Here is a 16,279-nt window from a genome sequence, read left to right on the forward strand (position 1 = left end):
AATCCCTCTCGTAATTTGGCCATAGTGTCTCTCGCTATTCCGGTGTGGTCCGCATACAGACAGCACTCTTCTTTCAGCGCAGCGCACCCCCCCCCTTGTTGTAAAAACATCAGGTCTAATCCTCTTCGATTTTGTAACACGACTTCAGATAATGATCTAATCGATTGTTCTAATGCAGTTATTGATTGTTGAATTCTAGCCAAGTCCTCGTCTACTGCCACCCTCAAGGCATTAAACTCTTTACTCTGTTGCACCAAGGATGCTACTCCTGTACCTAGTCCCGCACCTCCTATGAGCATTAGAGTAGCTACCGTTATTGCTGTAAAGGGTTCCCGTTTTGACAGATGATGTTCCGGGGTGATGTGCGAGTCGTAGACAAAGTCGTCAGAATGGTAAAAGATCTTAGGGACTATAGATACCTGGACACAATACTCTGAGGATTCATTAAACTTTTCCAGTGACAGACAAGGTGTAACTCCAATAGTAGAACAAACCCACTTGGCATTTTGGGCCGGTATTAACCACTTTGCTGGGGTCTTAAGTTGTGTCTTATTAATACATAGGTGTTCTTTGTGCTTTGGGACTTTGCCTACACACACGCCACTTCCCACCACCTGTGTCAATGTAATGCCTTGCTTTTCTGTGTCCCATATGCACTGGGCCGGATTTGTACCATTTACCTGTATAGGTATGTCCCTTACCCCTACAGCCTCATAAAAAGGTGGCTTTAGTCCGTAACACAACCAACAATGTTCCGTAAGGTTAGGGTTAGTTTTGTTCAATACTCGGTAGCTAGCTTGCATCATTTTCCAGAGGGGCGCTACCGGTGTGGTAGTATATTTACCTGTTGATGTTTCCTGGTTGTTGGTCTTTTTAGTCACGTAATCTTGACTGGGGGTGGTCAGAACTACTTCATCAACAAATGCTTGGTTGGGGCCTACCGGCAGTGGATCGTTCGGGACAACCTCCTTTTTTATGAGGATTAAGCCACCCTCGTCTGTTCCTGGTTCTGCGTACCTTATTCCCCAAATTCTCCCAAGTAACCAACTATCCTCTTGGGGCTCAGTAACATTTAAGAAGAGGTATTGGCAATTTCCACGTCCTTGCCATGCCTGTGGTGGAATGCACCCATATGGACCCCACTGGACCTTTAGGTATCTGTCTCTACCGCTACCTGGTATCCAAGCAGGGGCTATGGTCTCACATCCCCAACGGCTACAATAGTATTGATTAGGGTAGTTACAATACCCCTTCCCAGGATTCGAGCTAGGACATATATAAAATCCTAGGCATTCCCAACATCGGTCTCTCGGGACAAGCTGGCACAGAGAGGCATTAAAACTGGGCACACCTGATGTTATTTGGGTTGCGATAACTTGGTGGTCCTCTAGTCGAAGGAAGGACCATTTAAATGGCTGGTGGTGAAGGTGACCTGATTGTACCTGTCCTATGGTGACAAGGTCTAAAATCAAAATCACACAAAGGCATCGCAGTCGTCGCTTGGTTTCTGCCAATGCGGGGCTCCCAGGCTTGGACAGGGCGCCTGCTGGCTTGTCAACTTCTTTTGCCACTGGGGTATACGGGTTACGGGGGTGTCCGATGATCCGGTCCTGTAAACAGAAACTCACAGTTTTCATTAATTACGTTAGTCTTATTCTGAAGGTCCGGTTTAATAGACTTAAGCGGACACCATTTAATTCTGCTGTCTTTTCTGACCGCAGCATACCCTCGGCCTGTCAGGACTAACTTCCACCCTTGTTCCCAGTCTCCCAGCTCATTTCTAACTATGACCGACGGGCCTTCTTCTAGTGCTCGAGTGGCCCAATGTTTTTGGGCGGGACTGTTCATCTCCTCTCCTCTGGGAAACTGGTTTAGTGCCAATAACGCAGTCGCTAGCAAGCGCGCCTGGTCTCCTGAGGGAACAGTGTTGGTAAAACCTTCTGGTTTTGCTAGTACCTCCAATTTAGATTTCAGAGTTTGGTTCGCTCGTTCTACTATGGCTTGTCCTGTGCTATTATACGGGATGCCACGTAATAGAGTAATACCCCATTTCAGAGCGAATGCTCGGACTGACTTAGATACAAAGTTCGGCCCATTGTCTGTTTTGATTTGATTAGGGACGCCGAGCCACGCCATGGCTGTCAGCCAATGTTGGATGGTTGCTTTGGAGTCGGTCTTAAGGTGTTGTGTAGCTACGATCACCCCGCTGTATGTGTCTACGGTTACCGCTAGCCACGCCCGAGGTTTCAGCAACTGACAGAGCGTAAAATCCGTCTGCCACACCTCGGAGGCTTTGAGACCTCTGGGGTTAATTCCACTGGACCACAGTGGTACTTTTTGGCAGTGGGGACACGTAGCTACTATGTGTTTCGCATCAGTGGCTGAAATCCCACATCTCTTTGCTAGCGCTTTAGCTCCAATGTGGAGAGATTCGTGTAGTTGGCGGGCATCTCTTAGTGTCCATAATCCTTTAGCAGCGGCATCTGCTTTGTCGTTACCGGTTTGGAAAAACCCTTTAACTGGGGTGTGGCTGTTGATGTGGATGACCGATATGGTACCTTTTCGGGAAAAAAGCGCTTCTTCTAGCATTAGAGCTACTGTAGATGTTGACACACCGGGCCCTGACATGGCTAAGCAAAGCTTGGCCACGAACATTGAATCAGTTACTATATTGAGATGTTCCGTTGGAAACAGCCCGCACGCTAGTACTACGGCTGCCGCTTCCAGCTGTTGGACTGAAAGCGCACAATCGGTCATTTTAATGCAGTGCCATTCTCCTCCCGATTGCCATACTGCTGCCGCGGTTGTGGTCGCTGAGGATGCGTCTGTGAAGACCGTTGGTCCCGACTGGGGCCGGTCCATGACCTTCTGTGGAAGGTCTATATCGACAATTGCCAGCATTTGAGTCCAAGGGGGCCTTGTGGCATACTGGACTTCCCCACCAAATCCGATGAGGGCTATAGCTAGATACTCTGACATTGCCACTGATTGCGTTGGGAGCCGTTTGCGGAAGGGTAGGTATATTCTGGCAGGTTCAATGCCTAGATGTCTTAGGGCGAGTTTTCTGCCTTTCATGATGAGGTTACCAAGGCACTCGACTCCTGGGGAGAATGCACGTGACGGTTTTCCCAGGACTACCCATTGTATTGGTTGAGCTTTTTCGGGGGGGCCCTGGGCCAGTGCCCCTACTCCCCCCCCTTCCGTGAAATGCACGTACAGATCGAGTGGTACAGCCGGGTTCCATCTGGCGAGTGAGCTTGACGATACCTGACGCTCAATAAAGTCAAGAGAAGTCAGTGCTTCCGGTGTTAGAGTTTTTGGTTCCCACGGGTGTTGTCCTTTTAAAAGATCGTATAGGGGGGCCATGGTTTCTGGAGGGATCAGGACGATATTGCGGAGCCATTGCAAGGACCCTACTAGCTGTTGTATGTCATGAAGCGCTTTGATGTTTCGACGGATTTTCATTTGGGGGGGGGTCACGTAGGAGCTTGTGATCCCCACTCCCAAAAAACTAACACATGGTCCTTTTTTAATTTTTGCGCTCGCAATCTCAAACCCGCTTGTTTTGAGAGTCTCTGAAACCATTAGCACCAGCTGGTCCACCTGGCTCCCTGATGGCGCGGCGATCAAAATATCATCCATATATTGAATGATAGTCGCAGTCGGGTCGCTGCGTCGGACCGGTGCCAACGCCTGATCCACTGTGATTTGACAGATAGTAGGTGAGTTAATCATTCCTTGTGGCAGCACTTTCCACTGGAAGCGTAGGTTGGGGCGTTGGCTATTTGGAAACATGACAGAAAAGGCAAACCGTTCCTTATCCTCCTCATGCAGAGGTATTGAAAAGAAAGAGTCTTTGATATCGAGGACAGCGCAAGGTTGCCCTTCCGGTATCATAGAGTTCATGGGCAGCAGCGTTTGGACAGGGCCCATTGGTTGGATTCTTTTGTTTACTTCACGTAGGTCATGGAGGAGGCGAAACCCCTCACCATTCCGCTTGGGTATTACAAAAACTGGGGTGTTCCATGGGCTAGTAGAAGGCTCTATGTGACCTCGTTGTAGCTCGCGATCGACTAGCTCGAGAAGAGCATCCATTCGAGGCTTCGACAGGGGCCACTGCTCGACCCACACTGGATCGGACGATTTCCACGTCAGTCTAATTGGTGGAAATGGGTGTACGGCAGTGGCCCTTAAGGTAAATTTGTCACCCTGGCATTTAATAGGGCTAGAGCGTCCCTTCCCAATAGTGGTGGGACTCCTGGCATGACATATGGGAAAAGGTTGATGGTTTTCTCCGGTCCCTTTTCAGTGTGAAGCGTAATTGCTATTAATTGGGCACTCTTCCGAGCTTGGGTTAATCCCCCAACTCCGCCCACCATGGGGGCGTCTTCCAATTTCCAACATGGGGGCCAGCTCGACTCGGGAAGAACTGTAACATCTGCTCCGGTGTCAATCAAAAAGGGGACCTTAACGGTGGTGCCATTGGGGATATTATAGAGAGAACAGATCCCCCACACCACCGGTGGGTTGTCACACTTTATTGCCAGGGCCACCCCAAGGTCTCGCCCCCAAGGGGTGGTCCTTGCTGTCCCTGAGATAAGGGCTGACTCAGTTGGACTATCGGTTGGGCCATAAAGCTGGTCGCTTCTCGAGGGGGCAACGGGTTCGAAAGCGCCTCGCCCCACCCAAGGTTGGTATGACTGGGCCGCGGGAGCTGTGTGGGAGAAGGCTGTGTGCGGCCCAGGTGCCCTCTCCCCATCCCGTTTCCCTGAATTTTAGTTCTGCATTCCTTAGCGAAATGTCCTTTCTTTCCACAAGACCAACACGGCCCTCTAGAGCGATTCTGGTGTGGGGGGAGCGCTGTTGGCGGGTCCCCCAACCGAGGGCAGTTTGCCACAACGTGGCCCGCTTGGCCACATTTAAAACATGCCATCAGATCAGTTACTGCGGTGCGAACAGCCACTTGAATCGGGGCTAAATGCTCTTCATTCACGACATGCTTAATCATGTCTGCGATAGTTGACCCCGGTGGTAGAGACCGTAAAATGTCTTTGGTTTTCGAATTACACTGCTGACGTAAGCAGTCTGCAACGACTGGGCCTTTCGCTTCCGCGGGCAGGGTCGAGGAGTCGACCGCTGCCTGAAGGCGGTCTACGAATTGCGAAAAGCTCTCACTTTCATTTTGTTTTATTGTGGACCATGGCGATGGCTTGGCGACAATTCTAGAGGCTACACGAATAGCTTCTCTGGCCGCACGAGTGGTTGTCATAACTTCACGGGCCCGCATGCCTTGAGCTTGCGCCTGGGGGGTAACCATTGTAGGGTCTGTACCCATTAGCCGCTGCAGGCTGGAGCCGTGTAGCGGGTGGTCCGCTCCGGTTATTTGGGCTAGTTGCTTCGTACAGTTGTCCTCCCATTCTTGTTTAAAAACAATCATCCCTGCTCCGTCAAAGATCAATCTACAAGCTTGTTTTATATCGAACGGGAGCATGTCGTCTCCCCCGAAAACTCCGTCTATGAGGGTGGAAACCATGGCAGAATTAAGCCCTTCGTCTGCGATTGCTTTAACAATCGCTTGTATATCCTTAGGATTTATTGGCGAGTGGACCCTTTGTCCCCCGTCCGCCACCCGGACCGGGAACGCCAGCGTGGCCGATGGGGCCCAATCGGCGCATGCGATCTTTATTTTTCTCCAATCCGTGAGGGGAATTTTTCCCCCTCGCGTTTTCTCTTCATTGCGAACTGGGGTATTGTGGCTTTTGACTCTGTCTACCCCTATTTCCTCCTCCTCCGAACTTGAATCGATTGCGCGCCACTCGCTCCACGTCGTGTCTGACCCGCAGTCGGAACCCGACTGACTGCTCACTTCCGGGTTCCAGTGCCTTCTGGTTGGGCTCTGGCCCCGCCCACTGACCCTGCGGGCGGGCCATTCCCTCCCCCTTCGCTCGCCCCGCCTTCTGCCCGGCGGGGTGTTTGCCCTGTGAGGGCATTTGCGCAGATGCCCGCTCTGATGGGCTTTCCGCCCCTCGCTCGCGCTCCCCTCCTGCCCCTGATCGCCCCCGCCGCTCGCCTCTTTCTCCTTCTCCCCCTTCCTTTGTCTGTGAGCACCTGTAGGTTTTGGCGCTTCCTCCCTGTTCCCGCCGGGGGCATCTTCGCCCCGCCTTTCCCTTCTTCGGCCGGGGCCGTCTTGGGGCGCACGGGGGGGTGGTCTCGCCCAGGGGTCCTCAGACTCTGATTTCCCTGCGGCACCCCTGGCCTCCTCGGCTAATTTGCCCCAGAAGGATTTTGTTTGGTTTTGTCCCTCCGCGAGCGGGACGGGGTTCGGGGATTGGGGGGGCGTACCGCCCTCCCGCGAGTCCGTGGGCTCAGCAGGATTACCGTCGTCCTGGGGGCGCGGAGTCTGTGTGGCTGCCCCGACTCCCAATTTCGGGGTAACCAACAAACAGTCCCTTGCCGCCCTCCAGGTATCCTGCTCCTGTATGGCCTTCTGCAAAGCCTGTACGACTTTTCCCCATGACTTAAGATTTTTCCCCCAACCCGAAGACATCGTCTCCTCAGCTAACGCTTTAGTACATTTATCCCACACTTCTGGGTGGAGAATATCCACCGGCTGGTCGACGACCCCAATTTGTAAAAGCCTCGCAACTGCAAGGGTAAAATCTTTGAGCTTACAATCAATCCCCCACTGTTTATATACTTGGGATACGACCTTCACAAGGGCTTCCATCCTCCTTGTTGGTCCTGGTCTGGGAGCGTCCTCCCCTGACCTCCCCCGCCGGGCTGGTCCAGCCGCTCCGGCCGCCGTTCACCCGAATCCAGGTGACGATTCCCGGGTTTCGGCACCACTTGTTGCCTGGGGTAGGCGTGGCGACCTGGTTCAGGAACGGCGCGGCGACCGATCACAGGCCGCTCGGTCCATCGACTCGCAGACACCAATGTGGTGGACGGCAAATGGCGTTTATTAGCACGTGGCACAGCCTTATATAGCTCGAGTTTACAACGTCACTTCCATCTGCTTACATCATCAACTAACCGCCATTGGGGGAGGGGCTCTATCTTTCCGTACAGCGCGATATCTTCCGGCCGCCAGACCCTAACTACCTACAAAACTGCTTCTCGAAAGCTCATTTGGAATCAAGAGATACGGGCTTCATTTCGGCCGCGTCAAATTAAGAGGAGAAACCTTTGGTATAAAGTCAGATTATCAAGTCCTGGCTGTATTGCTGTCACCCTCCTGAGGCCAGAAGCTCTTCTCACTAAGCCTTTCCCTCACGGACCGACAACCAAAGGAATTATTCCTAGAGACGCGCCTTTGCAACGCAACATTCACGTGAGCACCCAGACGCTTTCGCTCCTCCCCGAGACTTTGGCAAAGGCGGCCCCACGTCCCAACACGACGCTCCGCAAACCCCCCCAACCCGCCCCGTGCCTTCGGTGCCAGGCGAAAAGAACAGAGTGACTAAAGGCTGGCGCGGGGCCGCTGCCCGGGCCACGCAGCGACCGCCCGGCTGCGGGACAACATCCCCAGCGCCGCCAGCAGCGTTTGCCGTGCGTTTGGTTTTGTGAGTGGCGCTGAGACGTGCGGTGCCGAGACCTGACCCTCCCCTCACGCCCGGCAAGGGGGGGGGGGACTGCTCCAATTAGGCAGGATTCGTTAGCAGATGCTGACGAGGAGAGGCTGCGCTCACAACCTCGGGGCCGAGGGGACCCTTCGCTGGCCGACCGCCTTCTCCCCTCCATCTCGGCGGGATGCGGATGTGGCATCAGGAGCCGGGTTTGTCCCACAAAATCCTCTCCGGGGGCAGAAGAAGACGGGAGGGAAAAACGTGGCCCGGCGGGTCCCTGCGGTAACTCCCTGCAGCAGGACTGGGGGGAAAATCCCGAAAAATTAAGGTTTAAGCCCACGGACACACAGACGGGTCCACTCGAGCCTCAGCACTCTGGTCAGGAAAGGGAAAAACACATCAATCAGTCCAGCCTTGGGCATCGAAGCCTGGCTTTGCCTCTCCCGGCTCCGTCACAGATGGACATTGCCAGCGCGGGACGATTCCTGTTTCACGCTACAAACTCTGCTGCAAAGAAAAGCAGAAAAGGGGCAACTCGGGGCCGAGGGGAAACAAAACCATCACCGGTAACTGAATGAAAATCAGAACACGGAGCTCGGACAGGAGGAGGATGAAGCTTTGTCGGTCCCGGACAGGGAGGTTTGCTTTCGAGACCAGCGAGTTTGACACCACGGAGGACGGGGAGACGCCCCGGGGACCAGCGGCCCGAGATCGATGTTTCCAGGAGCTCGTACGACCTCCTCAGACAAAGCCCGTCTCCTCCGCTCCTGTCCCTCCTCCACGGCCTTCAAAGAGGAAAAACAAACCCACAACCTGCAGCGACCTCCAGCTTTTTGTGCCCTCCAGTCGGGAGGAAGAAGTCGTGAAGCCTAATTTAGGCTGCGTTACATCCTGTATTCCAATTAACAGAATACTTTCCTCGTATGAGTTTATGCAAAGAAAACTACTCTAAAATAATTTAAAAAAACAAAAACAACTAAAAACAACCCACAAAACTTCCTTGTGAAGAAAGTAACGGCATCTGCAACTTTGCAGCTACGGGCACGATGGGAACTGAGCTTCTGTCCAAGACCTCGTCCGTGTGCCCGTGGCCCGGGAGAGGATTGGAGCGTGGGACAAAGCACGGGAAAGGTTCCACCTGGGAATTACGCACCGGGAGGCCAGACCACGACACGGACGGGACCGACACTTTGCTCTCAAAAGGGACACCACCGACAGCACATCTCTCCGAGCGCGGTACCTTTGAGCAAATTAAAACGAGACCTGGAAAACGTTACCGGCACGCACACAAAAGCTCCTGCTTTTTCGCAGGGGCAAATGCCTCCGGAGTCGGATGGGGATGTTGGGAATCGCACAGGGATGGGGAGGCTGGGAATGGGCAAAACTGCTTTTCCCTGATAACCCTCCAAGTCCGACACCCCCACTCCCCCGTAGCACTGACACCCCCCTCCCTCGCCCGGGCACTCCAGGGCAATTCCCAGAAGGAATGCGAGTGGGCAAGCAGGGAAGCGCCAGGCGCCTCGCTCTTTTTACAGTTACGAGAGGTCCGTGTTCAGGCATTAAAACAAAACCGCCTCCACCTGCTCCGTGTGGGTATTTTATTTTCCCGGGCTGGGAGGATTCAGCTCCAAGAGGGAGCGGGGAGATGGAGCGGCGGGAACAAGACGGGCTGCGGCAGAAGCCGCTCCGAGAGCTGCGAACCGGGAGCGCGAAGCGGCTGCGGGGCCTGCGGGAAGGGGGGGAAGGCGGCCGGGCCCCTCGGCCTCTGCCGTCCCTGGGGGTAACTTGGGTAACGCATCCCGGGGACCGGCGGCGGGCGGGGCGTCGCCTGGCAACGGGGGACGCCGCTTTGTCCCTGTCACCCTGTCACCCGTTGCCGGTGGCACCGCGCTGAGGCGAGGAGAGGAGGAGGAGGAGAGGAGACGAGGAGAAGGAGGATCAGGAGAATACGAGGAGGAGGAGGAGGAGCAGGAGGAAGGCTGCCGACTGCCCACCCCAGTCCCACCCGTCCCGGTCCCGGTCCCGGTCCCCCCCGCAAGGCAGAAAGGCCCCCGTCCCCCTCCGCTCCCTCCGGGGCTTCGGGCTGGGCAGCGGCCATGGCTGAGCCCGAGCTGTCGCAGCTGCTGGACGCGGCCATCGGGACGCCCGAGGTCGGGTCTGTCAACTTCACGGCGCTGCGCAGCCTGCTGCAGGCCATGCTGGGCCGCCTGTCCCTGCTGGAGGGGGACCGGGCTGCCCAGGCGGCCGCCGGCCTGGAGCAGGACGGGGACAGGGCCCAGGCCGTGGGGCAGCAGCCCCCGGAGCCGCGGGAGCAGCTGCCCGGGAAGGACTCGGTGTCGGGCACCGCGAGCGGCCCCCAGCTCGCCTCCGTGGCCACCGACGTGGGGCAGATGAAGGAGAAGGTCAAAGAGAACGAGAGCGGCATCTCCAAGGTAGAGGCTCTTGCCGCTCCCCTGGGTGCTCCCCCGCCAGACGCCCCCTCCTCCGGGCTCTGCGCAGCCCTTGGACCAAGGTCTGGTTTAAGCGCCAGCTCACGGCGGCACGTGGGGCTTCAGCGCGGGAAAGGCATGGAGAGTTGGGGAGGAAGAGCTGGGGCTGAAACGCTGCTCCGCTTGCTCTGTGTCCAGCCCAGGCTGCCATCGGCGAGTTATGGGGGGGTCCCACACAGCCCCCGGTGCCCTTGGCTCCGCTGGCTGGAGGCTCGGCAGCCCCTCCAGGAGGCTGGACCTCCAGCCCAGCCCCACCACCCTCTCCAGCCCTCCCTTCCCGTTCCTGACCTACGGCCGGTACCGCATGCGCTCCTGGGGCAGCTGAGAGGCTCCATCAGCCCCTCGTGGGCCTCATCTCCCACCACAAATCCCCTGGGCTCGCCCAAGGGCTAAAGCCAGCACTGGTGCCACTGGAGAGGGGCCTCATCCCTCATGCGTGGCGTTGCCCGAGCATCTGCAGTGGGAAGAAATAAGCTTGGGTTCAAGGAAAGACCACAGCGGGGGTGAGGTCCTGCTCCCCAGGGACCCTCCTCTGGGGCTCAACCGCCACCACCCCCCGCTCCCAGGCCCTCGAGGAGATCGGCGGCATGAAGGCGGCGCAGACGCGCATGGGAGAGGACATCCAGGCGATGCAGGAGGCGCTCGGCTTGGTGAGCTGCTGCCGGTGGCCCCGGGAGGCAACTGGGCCCTCGCCCCCTCTCGGCCCCTCTCGCTGTCGCCATCCCAGCCCCTGCCCCGCCGCCATCAGCCACCGGTGTCACCCATTCACCCATGGGGAAGGGCACCAGGAGGGAAGAGTGGGAGGGGTGTCCCAAAGTGGGGAGCGGGGACCCCATCCCACTGCCCCCACAGCCCCCCAGCCTCTGCCCCCCAGCACTGCCCGGGGAGGGCAGAACCGGGCAGCGCTGCCGGCAGGTCAGGCTGGGGGTAGAGGGAACTGCGGCATCAACCAAAGGGATGCTGGGGCACTTTGGAAGCCACCAGCCATCCATACCGGGACGTGGGAGCTGGGAAGGAGGGGAGAGAAAGCTCTGCCCCGGGCCATACTGCCCCAGCCCCAGGCACAGCCCGGCGTCCCTCTGTCTTGTGCCCAAGTCAGTTTGCGCGTGCTCCTTTGAAATCCCGCTCCCGCATCCCAACGGGTGTCCCTCTCCTCGCCCAGCTCCAGGACAAACTCCAGGAAGCTGCCGGCCGGCTGCCGGGCCCCCGCAACCAGAGGTGGATGGACACGGACGAGGTACGGCCGCGAGCTCCCCTGCATCCTGCACGGGGGCAGGAGGCAGCTGCGTCCCCGCATCCCTGGGAGGTGTGGGGACAGGGCGGGGGGCCCTGGGGTCTGTCCTCACCGCTGCGTGGCTGCCCCTCAACCTGCTCCCCTTTGCCTCCTCGTCCCAGGAGAGCAGTGGCGGCCACTCTCCCCGCACCAAGCCCACCCTGTCGCACGTGGACGTTCAGCGCAGGGCGAGCTCAGCACTGGGGCCGGAGGGAGCCGGGGGACAGGCTGTGCCCAGGAGCAGCGAGGGGACTCCGGGGACACAGCCTGGCTCTCTGGGGATGCGAGCGGGGAGCCAAGAATCAGCAGCGACCACCAAGAAGGGGACAGACGCTCCCGCCGATGAGAGGAGGAGGAGGTCTGATGCCAGCACCACGGCCCCGGGAACACAGCCAGGAGCTGCTGGCATCAAGACCCAGACCCCAGGGGCACAGCCAGGACCCGCCGGCGTGTCCCCTTTGCGAGATCCGTCCATGTCCCGGGGGTCCTGGGGCCCCAGCAGCATCCCTCTAGATGAGAGCAGCGTCACCCTCCGGGGCCGGGTCTCCTCCCTGCAGGGCCAGGCCAGCGACATGCAGGACGAGACGGGGAAGGTGAGTCGGTGGCAGCACGCGAGGGGGCTGCGGGGATGCCGGGGGGGGTTGGGCAGGGAGGGGGCAACCGAAGGGCCCCTGTGCTGGGATGACACGGGGGCCCGTGCCCTGACTCTGCCACAACCACCATTCCCAGGTCAGGCAGCTGGAAGATGCCTTTGGGAAGCTTGGGGTGTCTGGAGATGACTTGGACGTGGATGGCAGCGAGCGCAGCACCCTGCAGCCAGGGTAAAAGGACGGGAGAGGGTTTCCTACTGTGTGGGGCCGCAAGGGACCCAGGGGGGCTGGGAGCATCCCAGTCTGGGGGGCCAGAGACACCCCCCGAGCAGCCCCGTGGAGGCTAAGCCTGCCCGCGTCCCCGTCTCGCTGGGCAGGTCCACGCTGCAGGAGATCAAGAAGGAGCTCCCAGAGGTGATGGAGCTGAGACTGGAGCAGATGAAGCAGGAGCTGAAGGATCTGGGTTTGGAGCAGATGAAGAGGGAGCTGAAGGATCTGGGTTTGGAGCAGATGAGGCAGGAGCTGAAGGATCTGGGTTTGGAGCAGATGAAGCAGGAGCTGAAGGTTCTGGGTCTGGAGCAGATGAAGCAGGAGCTGAAGGATCTGGGCCTGGAACAGATGAAGAGGGAGCTGAAGGAACTGGCAGAGCATCAGGAGATAAGCAAGGCCACGCTGAAGAAGCTGGGGGCGGAGATGGACAAGCAGCTGCAGGCACAGGTGAGGTGTGGGGGGAGCGCTCCCAGCACCCGCCGGCTCGGTGGGGGGGTCCTGATGGGCTTCCCGGCCACCTCCCCTGGCTGGCGGGGGCCATGGAGACTCCACGGCACCAGGGCTCGTTGGCCGCCTCCATCCCAGCTCAGAGGCCGTTCCTCCTCCTCCCCTTCCTGCAGCAGGAGAAGCTGAGGGCGCTGGAGAGCGTGGGGCAGGAGGCGGCCGCGTGCCCTGCCTGCAGCGGGGACACCAGGGCGCAGGTGGGGCAGCTCCTCCAGCGCTACGAGAAGCTGCAGGAGGCGGTGGACGCCTTGCTGTCCCGGCTGGCGGCGTACAAGGTGGCCAGGCACCTGCCGAGGAGGAGCCAGGTAGGGAGATGCCGGCGTGGGGGGCTTGGGAGGGGGCTGCTGCGCCCCCCCGGCTGGTTGGGCTTCGCTGTAACGTGGGGGAGCCCCTCGCTGCCCCCCAGACTGGCTCGTACAAGCCAGTGGAAGGGAATTGGACCTCGGTGCAAGTGTCCTGCTGGCACCCATAGCCCGTGGCCACCGGCCGAGGAACCTGGCTCTGTCCCCACGGGGCAGCCAGCCCCCCCCACGGCAGCACGGTGTCGTCTCCCCCCTGCAGCAGGACGAGGAGCTGCTGAAACGCCTCCAGGCCACCATGGTGCAGGTGCAAGGGGACCACGAAAAGCTCAGCTCCATCGTGGGGAACATGCGGGACGAGAGTCACCAGAAGCAGAAGGACACCAAGGCAGGTGGCAGAAAGCCCCGCGGGGTCAGAGCCTCCAGCAGAGCCCCGGCTGGGGACCACCGGGGGTCCGTCCCCCTGCCCGCCGGCTGGCAGCCCTGCAGGGGCTCCAAACGCCCTTCCTGGAGGTGTGAGGGTCGGGGGGAGGCGGGGGGCGCTGGGCTGGCTGGGAGGCAGCGCGGAGCCTGCCGTGGCATCACGGGGTGCTCTCTCTGTTGGAAAAGGCTCTGTTCCAGTCCCTGGAGAGGCTGGTGAAGCAGAAAGCAGACAAGGAGGACCTGGAGTTGGGAATCGACGTGGTACGGCTTCGAGGGGACCCAGCGCCAGCCAAGGGGGTGCGGGGCAGGGTGACAAGCGCCCCTTGGCCCTTGGGTGCTCGGTGGCAGAACCTGCTGGGGGGAGGGAGGATTTCCAGACGGGCCGCGGGTCCCTCGCCGCGTCCCTCTGTGTCCCCACGGGCCCCTTCGGCTGGTGGGACCGAGCCCACGGGGGTGGTGGGGCGAGCGGGGCCCCGCAGCCACTTCTCCCGCCAGGGGCTGTCCCTGCCCATCGGACCTCCAGCCTTTCCCCACCGCTCTCCTCCTCTCCCTCCCGCTAGAAAGCAGACAAAAGCGCCCTGGCCGGCAAAGTCAACCACGCCGAGTTTGACGCGCGGATGGAGCGGCTGAAGGAGATGTTCCAGGAGATGCTGAGCCGGGTGACGGGCCAGGAGCAGCTCCAGCAGCAGCTCAGTGAAGAGCTGGCCGCCAAGGTGAGGGCTGGCTCGTCCCCGCCGCGCACAAGTGGCGCCTTTGGGGCTGGGCAGCCGAAGGCAGCATCCCTCCGAGGGTCCCCCCTCCCGCCGTGACCCCCGGGGAACACCATGTCCCTCGCCGGGCCGGGCGCTGAGGGTGTCCCCCATCCACAGCTGGACCGCCTGGAGCTGGGGCCTTTCCGGCAGCAGCTGGAGGGGCACTGGGAGAGCATCCTGAAGCAGCTCCAGGAGAAGGCAGCGCAGGCGGAGGATGACGACGCGGCTGGGATTAGGAAGTGAGTGCGATGGGGACAGTGGCGGCTCCGGGGACACCTCGCTGCTGCCTGCCAGCTGCCTGCCTGCGTGCGGGCAGAGCCGCCTCCCCCCCAGGAGCTGCCCCAGCCCTTTTCTCCCCCCTCCAGGCTGCTGCTGGCCCATTTCCACTGCCTGTCCTGCGACCGGCCCCTCGACGTGCGGGTGCCTGGCCCGTGAGTAGCGCCCGGCACCCTGGGGGAACGGGGGGGCGATGGGTGCTGGCGGTGCCCCGCTGTGCCGGGCACAGGGGTCCGGCTGTCTGCCTGGGGGGGTCTGACCCTGCCCAGCCCCCTCGCAGCCCTGCCCGGCAGCGGGGCCACAGGGAGCCCTCCCTGGGGGGCAGCGGGCGGGGGGGTGCCGTGTGGTACAAGCCCGTGGGTTTTGGGGCGCCGTCCCAAACCTGGGCAGCTCTTTTGAGCCCGCCACCGATGCGCGGCTCCTGCCCTCCCCAGGTGCATCGTGACCATCCCATCCTCCCCGCCGATGCCCCCCCGCCCCACCGGACAGCCCCTGACCGTCCTCAAATCAGAACAGGAACAGCAGGATGGCAAAAGGTAGGGGACAAGGGGACAGATCCCCAGCCCCTGGGGTGCAGGGTGGCGCTGCCCCGTCGACAGAGAGCTATTCCCAGGGTGGGGGCAGAAGGGTCCTGGGGGGCCTGAGCATGGAAGGGGAGCAGAGATGTGCCGCGGAGGGTCAGCTGTGTTTGCCCTGCCTCTCTGGGGCTTTACTGACCCCCCCCTCACTGCCCCGTCTGGCCCAGGTCTCTGTCTCAAGGGCGCTGAAGCAGCGTGTGATGAGTTGTGTCTGCTCTCAGCCTGACCTTGGGCTGGAGGGGGTGGGGGCTCCTGGGAGACCAGTTGTAAAAATGAAGCACCGCAGCGGAGACAGCCCAGCTCCTGCCTCCTGATATCCTTTGCACGGAGTGCAGGGATCTGCCACGGCCGTGGCAATCGGATGGCACTTGTGGGGGACGTACCCATTGGGGAGCAGCCGCTGGCCCCCCTCCTGGCCTAGCAGGCTGAAGTACAGGGTGCCACGGTGCCAGGCACTGAGCATCCCTCTGCCCTGTCCCACAGGGAGCCGCCGGCCGAGCCCAGGTACCCGACCGTGCCGCGGAGCTGCGGGGGCCGGCACACCGTCACCACCCCGCTGCAGCGCCGCCAGTGCCTCCGGCCCCCCCCGCACCTCCAGCACCTCCTGCTCCCCAGCAAGGTAGGGATGACCAAGGTGGGGTACGGCGCGGGGACTGAGGCTGGGAGGGTGATGCTGAGTGTCGCTGGGGGGGTGTCCGTGCCTCAGTTTCCCCAGGGAGAGCTGGCTGCGGGGGCATTGCGTGGGGATGCAGAGCTGGTGGCTCAGCCAGCCCCGCTCTCTCCTTCCCAGTGCAACGTGGTGGATCTGCTGGCCAAGGACCGCCGCATCTCCCGGGGCCGGCTGGAGGAGCCGCTGCCTGCGCTCAGGGGCACGGAGGGTACGGCTGGGGCCGGCTTGGGGGCAGGATCCCGTGGGAGCGAGGGGGACAGCGGGGCGCGCAGGGCGACCACGCGGTCCCCAGGTTTTCCCCACCCAGGTCCCTCCCGGCTCCCCCAACCCCCGCTCCCCCTGTCCCCCTCTGCCTGCCCCGTGCTGGGCTGGCGGAGCTGCCCCGGGGGCAGAAGCGGGGCCAACCCCTGCCCCTCGCCCCCAGAGCCCAGCCCCGGCCAGCCCTGGCCAGCGCCGCACCAGCTCGGGAAGCCCAGGCCAGCGTCGCACGAGCCGGAAGAGCCAAAGCCGACGGAGCCAAAGCCGGCGCAGCACAAGGCAGACTGGGCCAACGGCCCCCTCTCCCTGGCACCGAGGCCCCCCCGGAGCCG

This window comes from Rissa tridactyla, chromosome 9 (genome assembly GCF_028500815.1).
Source record: "Rissa tridactyla isolate bRisTri1 chromosome 9, bRisTri1.patW.cur.20221130, whole genome shotgun sequence".
NCBI lineage: Eukaryota > Metazoa > Chordata > Aves > Charadriiformes > Laridae > Rissa > Rissa tridactyla.